This window comes from Apis laboriosa, unplaced genomic scaffold, assembly GCF_014066325.1.
Source record: "Apis laboriosa isolate Shangri-la unplaced genomic scaffold, ASM1406632v1 scaffold26_cov146, whole genome shotgun sequence".
Classification (NCBI taxonomy): Eukaryota; Metazoa; Arthropoda; class Insecta; order Hymenoptera; family Apidae; genus Apis; species Apis laboriosa.
Window position 1 is genome coordinate 862,572 of NW_025222592.1, and position 12,273 is coordinate 874,844.

The window sequence follows — 12,273 nt, forward strand, 5'->3', positions numbered from 1 at the left end:
GAATCTTGATCGATTATTTTTTAATAAATATTATTTAATAAATATGTTACAAAATATAATGTTACAAAATTTTCATTTATATATTCTTCTAAATAGAATAGAATATATTTAGGCTGAAGAAAAATGATGTAAACAAATTTCCTTTTATACTTGTGCTAATCCGAGTATTAACTTTCCAGTTCTGTACTTACAGGCGGCTTACCAATTCATGGACTCCCCCACTCTTCTCGGTAACTCGGATTTGATCTCTTTTCTTAAAGCGTTCAACGGCAGTCAGGTGTTCGACAGTGTGACGATCGGACGTTGGGAAGATTTTATTTCCGTGGAAATGTGTTTTAATATATTGTTAATATTTTTTGATTCTTTAAAAATTTGATAACCATCAATAATTTTGTTCATTTTAAACTATCATTATTATCGTCATCGATTATGTTTCACGAATTATTGATATATATGTTTTAATGCAATTCGCGCGCAAAAAGTTACTCGAGAGAAAAGGTTAGATTCGTGAAGCAAAGAGAAAAGTGTTCGGTGAAGAAATTCGAGAAAGTTGTACTTACAAAGAGAAATATTCGAAAAATAAGAAGCAAAGAAAAATTAATTGTGACTCTAGTGAATCTTATGATCTCTATTGTTGATTAGATATTAGATATTTTTTAATATAATTTTATTCATTATTTTTGTGTTCATAACATTGATATAATATAAACATACCAAAATAATTGATCATTTTTGATTTTTATAACAAATAATAAAACTTTAGTGTATCTAAAATAGAGAATTCAATTGTTTACGTTCGAGAATTAATCATCTTTAGTGAGGTAAGTGAATTGAAAATTCAACTTGTTTTTGGAATATCAATAAAATTGTTTTTTTTATAAATAATATGTGCAGAATGAATAGCAAAAATTTTACAATAATTTTTTTTCTTCAAGTTTTTTATTCTTTCGATTCTTATTATAATTTTAATTCTTCTCAATGTTTCAATAAAATACTTAACTTTCATGAAAAATATGAAATAATTAAAAAGTGAAATAATTATGTGACTATTATGGGAACGTTAATTAAATATATTATGCATATCATTATCATCATTTTAAATTACATTATACATTATGTACATATTATCAAAAAATAATTATCATAAAAATAAATATCATTAAATAATTTATTTTCGAGAATCATTTTGTTTGAATCAAGAAGAATAGAATTTTCCAAAGAATAAGTATTTAATATTAGATATTGATAATTTGAACTGGTACATGTTCATTTTTCTTTTAATTTAAGTTATTATGAATATCATAAGTTCATATCATAGATATAAAATACTTAAGAATAAAATAATTCTGATCTCAAAATTCGATTATAAAATATTAATCTAATAATAATGAATACTTATTTTCACATTTTCATAAAATTATTTTAATGGAATGATTTCTGGAATGTATCAAACTTTCACGAATTCAGCATGAATCTTAATAATTCTGTGATTTTAATTATTTTTCATAAGATATAAATTAATTATAATTAATTTATCTTCGAATATTGTGATTTTATCTTTAAAAAAAAGTGAGATGAAGTGCAATCAATTCAAAATAAATGATATAATTAGAACTGATAAGTAGCATTTGATTTAAAATGAAAAAGAAAAGAAAAAGAAAAATAAAAAAGACAAAAAAGGAATTTATTAATTAAAACGGTATTATTTTATTGATTATTATAATTCTAAAAATGAAATTTATTTAATTTTAAGAATTATGTCTTTTACATAAAAATAAATAAATTTTTATATAAATATCTAAAAATGATCTCAGGATTTTTTTTATTAATCTAAAAAATAATTTTACTAATCGATTAATCGTTTTAAAATATTCTTATGAAATAAAAAATATATAATACATTATTTGTAAATAATTTAAATCATTTGTAAAAATTTTTCTTATAATAAATCAATATGAAATTGTTATTATTGTAATTCATTTTGACGATTAACTTATAATAAAATAATATCTTTATAACGTTTATTATAATTTTGTTTTACAATTTTATGTTCCTTTAATAACATAATATTAAGTTTCATCAATAATGGAACCCGTAATCTTTGAAAGAATGCGCGGAAGTGTTACAAAAGAGAGAGGAAACAAGGAAGGAACCAGTTATTTAATTTCGCCATAATTACTAATTCATAATCATTAATTCATAATCAATAATTAATTTATAATCCTTAAAAAAAAATCATAAATTCCAATAAAGATGAAATTTGAATAATGAAAATAGAAAACGGGAGATTAGTTTATTATAGTATGTCCTAACAGATTGGAATATTTTTGAAATAATCTTACATGATATATATTATATAAGGAAAAGAGGAAGAGAACATTTTGTATATTAGTTAATTTACACTTAAGTCGCAATTCATAGTAATCTTTGTTAGAAAGCCGCAGTTTTGTCATCATTTTAACACCTTATATTAAAATAAACATTATTACATATTACATATATACATATATATTTTTAAAATATACATTATCAATTTTTATTTAAATCTTTCAATTAGTTCAATTTTCAATTAGATTAATAAATTTTATATGTCTTTTTTTTACAAGATATCAAATAGAAATCTATAGTTCATTATACTCGATATTTTTATTAATAAATAAATAATTTTTTTTTCGATTTTCTGATAATCTTTGTAAAATATCACTTTTTTAATATTTCATATTCTATGTTGTTCTCTTTATGAAGAATTCATGATAGCTTCAATAGAGCAGAAAAGAGAAAAATCAAAATAAAATATAGTGATATAATAATTTTTTTAAAAAATCGTAAAATTATAAACAATAATTGAATTAATTTTATTTTTCTAGTATTGCAATCTAAGAACAAAAATGATTTTTTTTTTTTTTGAGAAAAAAGATTTATAAAAGTAAGTAAAGTATAAAAATAAGATTTATAAAAAATATTATTCAACGAATTCGATTAATTAAAGATGATTAACTAATATAATTAACTAATAATTAATAAAATTAATTAACTAATTGAAATCAGGAAATAAGAAACGTATGCATTAAAATTAAAATTAAAAAAAAATTATTCAATTATCAAAATATTATTTATTTATAAAATAAAAATATATCAAAAATTATTTTTTAAATATATGACATTTCATTATTTTAATTTTATTTTGTTTTTTTTTAATAATAGCTTAAGCTTTTATTAATTAACGAAGGAAATAAAATTTATATCATAAAAGAAATTAAATTTTTTAATTAATTTCAATCTTTCAATATTATAATATAATAATCAATAATTTCTTATTAGCAAAAGAAAAAAAAATCTTTAAAAATATTAAAAGAAATAACGAAGAAAATAGTTGATTTATATATTTTATGATTGAGAAAGATAAGAGGAAAATATTATTGCAACTACCATGAAATATAAAGAGAAATTGATGATTTGATTAAAAAAAAAAAAAAATCGCGAGAAAGAGAAACCATGATTTTTTGCTTTTGCATATAGAATTGCTTTATCGAAATATTAAAAATAGAGATAATTATTAGTTTCAATATTAAATTGAACTTTCTTATAGTTAATATCTTCGATCGATTTTAATATCGAAATATTAAAAATAGAAATAATTATTAATTTCAATATTAAATTGAACTTTTTTATAGTTAATATCTTATAGTTAAAATTATATATTTTTTTTAAAGTTATTTTATTCAGAATTATTATTAAAAATTAAAGAAAACTAAAAGCAAAAGTAGAGTTTCTTTATTAATTTTTAATTTTTTAATATTATAAATTAATAAATTAAATTAATATTCATAATCAATATTTATAAATAATAATTTTTTTTCTTTTTAATATAATTTAATATAATATAACAGATTGATAAAATGACTCTAAATTTTATACGTTTTGTGAAATTTTATTTTTTGAAAAAATTTTTTTTAGATTCTTATTCAATTTTATTTAACTTATTAAAATTAATGAGTTTCAGATAATAATAGCAGTATATTTTTATTAAAAATTTTATTATATACAAAAATAATGATTATTTTATTATATACTGCAATATAATAATTAATCACAATTATTTTTATTTTATTGGTTAATTATTAATTGTATAAAATATTGTAATTAACAATTAATCTAGGTTCAATCTATTTTTGGAACTATGCTTATATATATCATATATAAAATATATGAAGATTTATGTTTATCATTGAATTTACAAGATTCTAAAATTTTGTTCGTTTGAGATAGAATGCAGATCTTGGTCATCTTATAAAAATTGTCCCATTGACCATTATTTTAATACGTTATTTATTATTTATTATACTTATTTATTTATTATAATATTATAAATTTAAATACTTTACTTTATTATAAACTTAAATATTATTTATTAAATATTTTACTTTATTATAAACTTGAATATTATTTATTATTTATTATATTATTTATTTATTATTTATTATTTTGGTGATTCTATCCCTTCCAACAGTTCCAAGTAGTCGTTATAGAAAGAAAAGATTATCCCTAATAACCATCATTGTCCCAAGTCCAAATTTACCGTTGTCGTACGTCATTTATTGCATTGTTCTAGTGATGTAGGTACTTATTCTGTCATCGCCTCCAAAAATGTTATATATTCTGCTGAATTATCTAGAATCTGTTCAATTTGCTTTTCGTTACAGGTCATTTTACAAGTCAGGTTTAAAAGCATAAAGTAAATCATTGACCAGGAAGTGATCAAGAAATTAGATCATTAGAGTCGAATAATAAGAAATTAATGATTAGAGGGAAGGAATTAATGATTGCTTCTCTTTGTATTAAGACAGTATATAGTTTCTTATATATTAATATCACGTCCTCGATACGTTCCCGAACTCGCTTCAAATATAATTTTAACGCTTTAAACCCTGTAAGTGGAGTGCACGAAGAAAGATCATATGTATTTCTTTGTGCGTGAAATTTGTACTGTCTTTGAATTTTTTCATTTTTTATACGAAATATTAGTTCTTTTTTTTTTTCAATAATTTGAAGAATTTGTAAGAATTAGTTCTGCTAAATTAAGTTCCGTTACTTAGGTTACTAGTGTGGCATTGTTTTCCTGCAATAAATTAAAAATTTCAAGATCAAAGTATGTTCGTAATTATTCCTCACGTAGTTATTCCTCAGGTAGTTTATACCGCAGGTAGCAGAGGATTACAAAAGCAACGGTCTATTGTTTGTGTCCCTATTTAGGCCTTATTCGAAAGCTCTTCTTAAAGAAATCTTTAAGTAAAATTTATGGAGAAAATTACCACTTGAAATCCGTGTAATTTAAGTTCTAAATATATTCATCTTGAAAAATCTATATATGCACGCAAATAAATATTGAGTGCAATACATTGTAATTTAATATTTCATTGTATCATATGCATAGAGATAAAGTACGATAATCCATAAAATATCCATAAAATTTAATAATAATTTCATTTTATTATCAATATTGAAAGTTGTGATTATATTATCTTTCCTCAGAAGATTTTCTTGTTCGTTGTATAAAATTCTGCAATCACAATGTTGCCATTGATCTAATTTTCATAGACTTCGAGGAATCACATCATTTGGATTTCGATAGAAAAAGTTATGATTTCTTTTATTTTTTATTCATTGTTTTTTCTATGCAATGATAATTTTCCATTGTGATAGTAATACTCTTTTGTTTAAATCCTTTGAGTTATTTATTGATTTATTAAGTAAAATTTTTTTGATAAAACATTCATGTTTGTTACATGTTAGTATTTTACAAAATGTTTCTTAGTTGAGTCCAATTTATTCAATCTAAATCTTCGATTATTCGAATTATGAGATCATCCGTTTATCATTAATACGTTACAATATGAATGTATTTTTGCTTGTATGGTAGAGTGTTAAATTTACTTATAACAATCATTTCACTTCGATTTTTTATAAAATTATTAGAACTCAATGTGTGCCTATTGATAGAATCCAAATCTAACAATGCCCCGCACTCATGTTTGAATTCGTGTTGATTTCTTATGATTGTTGTAAAATTATTGTTCTACTTGACATAAATAAAAAAATGTGAAAAATATAATAGGGCCGTAGATTTTCTCTATTGCATATCGTTCATTCCCTTGTGTATTATTGTCAAAGGCCAAGTTACAATGATTGTTACGGGTTCATTTCATCTGTTGTTATACAAAAGTATACAATATTGTGTTTCTTGTCGCAAGTTCTGCAAAAATCACGTATACATTCTTTGTTTTGATGCTTATTAGGCAATTAAAATACGCGTTTAGAAGTTTAAAATCAGTACATTTTGAAAGACTGTGCGATTTATTGCATAAAACGCAGGAAATTTGTAGAATTGCAATACATGCTATTACCTGTCCTATTTACGTTCGAATATTTGCATTTACGAGTTTGGAAATGATTTTTCTACAGTTATCGTTTCTAAATATCTACGCCGAGTTTAAAAATTTTGTTAAATCCAATAATTTAACTTCTTTAATAATACTTGATTGAATCCAACATGATGGTTTAGTAACCTCTATCCATAAGTCTCTATCTATAGAACGATTCTTTATTCAATAGATAAGTCCCAAAGTATTTGCATATAATTTTCACTAATTTTTTGTCCTTGAATTTGTTTTTAAGTGCCATTCATATAACCGCGTAATTATTCTTAACGCCGAGAGATTGTATAATTCTCGCTGCAATACCTTTGACAGAAGAGTTCAAGTAATGGATTTTTTCAATGTTTGTCACTACGTTATTGTTGTATATTAATAATTCGAATGTGTTTCTGTACTTAATTTGATGATTATAATTTCTGTTGAATGTCGGTAATTCTGTTAATAATTTGATTTTAAAATATGTCTCAATATTACTACTTGATGCCGTAAATACAATCCAGCAGGTTTGTATATTCCTGCAGGTTATCAATTAAATCATTATCATTGGGCTATAAATCCTTGGCAACATGAGTTTTCAAATTCATTTCGTGTTGCGGCACGAGTTTCTTCTAATTCCGTACTTTCTCTCTATGGCCTTTTGAATCGTATTAAAGATGAAGATTAGAATTATTTTATTTAATCGAAACGCAAAGACATCCAAAGTTCAATCATATATTTCGAAATAAGATTTGAAGCGAATCAATGTAGATTTGTATTCTCTAATGAGAGATTTCAATGCCGTATCCATATTGTCTTAGAAAAAAGGACTTACGGAAAAGTAGGTTGAAATAATCAAAGTGATGTCAGCTAGTGTGTCCTTTAAATATTGTTGTAAAGATGTTCGTTGATTTGGAATTCAGCAAAAGGCAAGCATCCTTGAAGATCGATTGCCTGCCAGGATTTCGAGCAAGATGATATACTTGACTATGTAGTCTGTTTTGATGTTTTTAAAGTTCTTGTGTTGCACTAAGATTTCATGGTACAAATTTTACATTTTACATCTTTTAAATTTTTAGTAATATTCGAATCTGGCTCGAAGGATCAAAATGTTAGTTTCAACTCGTTCTTGGAGCTATGATATATATTAAAAAAATTAATTTATTGTAAAGTTCGCTGTTAACAAAATTCTATTCTAAAACGATCAAGAGCAAAGTTCATATGTTAATAAGGGTTTATGTTTATCACTGAATTTACAAGATTTTATTCGTTCGAAAAAGTTCATGAGTTCGGGAGATTCTAAATTTCGAAGGTTTAAGAAGTTTTGAAGTTACAAAAATTCTTAGAAAGATTTTAAAAAGGTTCTATCAAAACGATTGTATCTTTTAAAACCTCTTCCATGCTCACCTCGCGATATTACACATTTTCAATGGGGCACACAAGCGGTCAACCGTGGATGAGCTGATTGAGCGACACTCCCAACCTAAGGAAAATTTCTAGAATTAGATTGAGGCTACGTCACCTACATCACTCTAATGTTGTTCGCAGAAAACTAATCCGCGAGTTTTTTATAATTTTTTTTTGTTGTTGAGATTTGTTGGAAAATATCTCAAATTCCAAGACCATGCCTAAGTGTTTCAATATATATAATTTTAAAGATCTTCTAAATTCTTCTCTTAAAAATGACATTGTCTTCGTAACATCGCTTTGTACTTTTTATTCAATATCTTGATATAATCAATATATGTTTTATAACAAATTTATAAGAATAGAAATCATTTCTTAAGCAATTTTTCAAATAATTTTCCATTTTTTTTCTTTAAAAATTTTAGAAATAAAACTTTAATCTATAAACAATAGTTAATATAAATAATCAAATAATATATAAATAATATAAACAATATTATATAAAAATAATAATAATAACATGATATAATAATAATCAAATAATATATAAATAATATATACAATAATATATAAAAATAATAGATAATAATAACATCATGTAATAATAATATATATATTATGTATTAAATAAATACAGCAAACATAAATATAGTCAAAATACAGGTATTAATATATTTATATATATATATATTATATATTATATATTATATATATATATAAATATAAAAATATTTAATATAATAAATAAATTATACTATTAAAATAATTTTAAATTATAATAAACTTATTAATAAATATGTATAAAATGCCAAAAATATTTTACTAATAAGAAATAAAGTAAAATAGTAAAAATAAAATATTAAAATAATAAAAATAAAATGTTTTAAAATTTGAATATATGAAATATGGTAGATAAGTTTACAAAATATCTATTTCTATCAAAATTTTATTATTTAATATAAATTTTACAATATAAAATTACATTTATATATATCAATTATTAATATATTAACACTTTCAAAGATAAAAATTAAAAATATCAAATTAATATCTATTTAATATCAAATAATTATAATACTATATCTATAAACTAATAATAAATCTATTCATAGAAAAATTAATATATTAAGTGATAAATAAATTATTATTATCAACATTATAATAAAATTAATAATTATTTCATTATATATAATTAAATATTTATATTTCATCAATATCGCATAAAAACGAAAGCATAACTAATCACAAAAACCATATTAATTCTGGTACGAGACAATGATCTAACTTTATGTTGTACACATTAATAATATATACAACATTATAATACCACGTGTGAAGAATCAATTTCATATATCAACGCTCAATTTACATATCGCACAAGGACATTTACTTCCATTATATGATGAAAATTACGTAAAAATTAACCAAAACATGATCGAAAATAATTGAAAAAAATAATACATGACCAATCTGTACGTAAAAAGAGAGATGTTGTCATCCTTTCAAAGTGAATTTCTCCATGGCGAATATTTACTTTCTACACTCGCTTATTTTTGTTCCCTGTTACCCATGTAAGTTTTCCTCGTGGCGTTTTATTTCCTGAAAATAAGAATAATAAGAATAATAGTCGATGTAGATTGTTGAACAATATAAATTATATTTTTTTATATATAAGATATTAAAAATACTTGCAATAATAAATAACTTACATATATTAATATATATGATCTTAAGAATAAGAAAAAAAAATTAAAATTGGCATTCGTTATATTACATATTACATATACAGTGTAAATTTAATGCTATTTTTGAATTATTGTAAAAATAATATTTAAAAATAATAATATTATAAATAGTATTTAATATTATTTAATACTATTATTATAAAGATTTGATATGCAATGTTTACATTATAAAACTGTTATATCAAAAAAATATTCTTTAATTTTTATTTCTATAAAATAAAACAAAGATTTAAAAAAAAATTTATTTAAGATTTTTTAACATATTTTATTTCATTAATATAAAAACAGTTAACATTCATTTTAATAAAAGTAAAATAAATTGATTTTATTATAAATTTATTTTTGTTGTTTTTTATAATACAAATTCATCAATTATTTTCAATAAATTTAAATTTCCAATTATTTTTTTCTATAGATAATAATACAAAATTACTTAATTTTTTCTGCATATTGACTATCTAAAATAATTTTTAATCGATTTTAATTTAAAAAAATTTCTTTCTTTTAATTCCATAACATAAGATAAAAAAACAATTTTTAAAGCTATATAAAAATTAGGAAATAAAGACATTAATTTATTATTAATGATATAATCTAAAATAATTAAAAATTTCTTTGATGGGAAATATTTTTCTGAAACTTGATATTTTATTAAATAGTTCAAGTTTTTTTTATTTTTAAAATATCTATCTTATAAAAAGAATATAAATTAAATATTTTATACATGTATATATTTATTTAATAAAATAAATTTTTTTCCACAGAAATTTTTATTCTCTTTATAATGGAAAAATAAAAATTAATTTTTAAATTTTATACAGACACATCATTTGATTTATAAAAAAAATGACAAAATATCTTTTTTATATCTTTTTTTTATATTTTTTTTTTATTCAGGTTTTTAATAGCAATAGTTTTACTATATAATATTCATTAAAACTAATATAATTTTCTCATTTAAAAATTTTTTTAAATTATCCATATGCTTTAATATATTCTGATACTTTGCTAACAATATCTATTTTTGACATTAATTAATTCTAAAATTTTGCTAATGTCCATTTTTTAAATTATATCTTGCTGATTGATCAATGAACATAAAATTTTAATTTTTTAGATAAGAAATTTATTATGTTTTATATATTTAAATCTTTTTTTAGATTATTACTTAAATAATCTTAGTTTAGATTATTACTTAAATAAATAAAGTATTATAAATTTATTTAATATTTTATTGTAAAAATCTTATAACATTGATAAAATTGATAAAACGTTGATAAAATTTGACTATGTTAATCTATTGTTAATTTAAATATTTCAAAATTAAATTTTTAATATTTTTTTTAATATAACCCATATATGAAAAAACAGAGAAAAAATTAAATCATTCTTGAAGAACATTCAATGATTGTCATTATCGAAGTAGATTTAAACTATATGCATATATTAGAAATGTTATTATGAGATTAACATTTAAAATTCTTTTTTTCTATATACTTACTCCTTATATCAATTTCGTTGTTATTGCTTTACAAATATTTTATATTAAGTTTTATAAAATTAAAGTTTAATTTATTAATTAATAAAATAAATAATATATTTAATGTTGCATCAAAAATCCCCGATTTTTGATGGATATTAATTTTCGATAAGTATAAAAAAAAAATCATAAAATGGCAAAAAATTCAATGAAATTTAAAATTTAAAATGATTGTGCATATTGATGTTTATATTTAATTTAATTTAAATAATTGTACTGAACATATATACAAAAAGAAAGCCGAAAAACTAATTTTTCCTTTTTCTTACAAAAGTTCATAACGTACTGCTAACTAATATATTAACTGCCATAGAATAAAAAACCCTTATGACGCATAAATTATGACGCATAATATGTTGCAATTGAATGTTAAGTAAATCTTTGTAGTATATTAATTATTAAAGAAAAGCTTTCTATTTTTATATATATTTATTTTTTGTTTAATTCATTTGTATAAAATCATATTTTTTAATATATACTCAAGTATATACTTTTTAATACCAAATAGACTAATATCAATTTTATATATAAATTTATAAATATTATAAAAAAAATAGATATAGTATTTAAATTTTCAATTTTGTGTACATTCACATATTGTGAATAATACATATTGTGAAATTTAAAAAAAATATTATTAAAAAATTATATAAATATTATAATTAATAAAAGAATATGAAAAATACAAATATAAATATGAAAAAAAATATAAAAACTTTTATTCGATATTTTCATTTCGATTTTTTATATAACTGATCAAGCAAAATATGATCATTTATAACATCGCACGAATATTCTATATACAAATCCAATTATGATTAATTATGATTAATAAATTAAATATCACATATTCTGGACTGGATATAAAAATATTTTATTTTTATATACGAGTAATATTAGAAATCATGTATAAAATTAATGATTGAAATTTATTTGTCTAAAAAATTGATAGTCACAATATACCTATTATATATCATTTATATATTAATAAAAATTTTATATATGTATAAGATTTACTTTTGGCTTTGATCATTTAGATACAAAAGTTATACTCTGTTATACTCTTCTAGAAATGGCATTGGTATAGATCAATATTTGATACAATTAATGATTGTAAGAGATATATAATCATACTAATATTATATAATTGATGGAATTATGCTATAATTTT

The 12,273-nt window shown here is 20.6% G+C and overlaps 1 protein-coding gene across 1 annotated transcript in view; it reads left to right on the plus strand.

Annotated features, from left to right (window-relative positions):
- The first annotated feature begins 323 nt into the window (after window positions 1-323).
- LOC122713757 (ABC transporter G family member 20-like) overlaps window positions 324-12,273 on the plus strand; it is a 46,880-nt gene continuing 34,930 nt past the window's right edge. The window contains exon 1 of the mRNA XM_043934496.1: window positions 324-821. The gene's annotated coding sequence lies outside the window, so the exon portion shown is untranslated. The remainder of the gene's footprint in view (window positions 822-12,273) is intronic.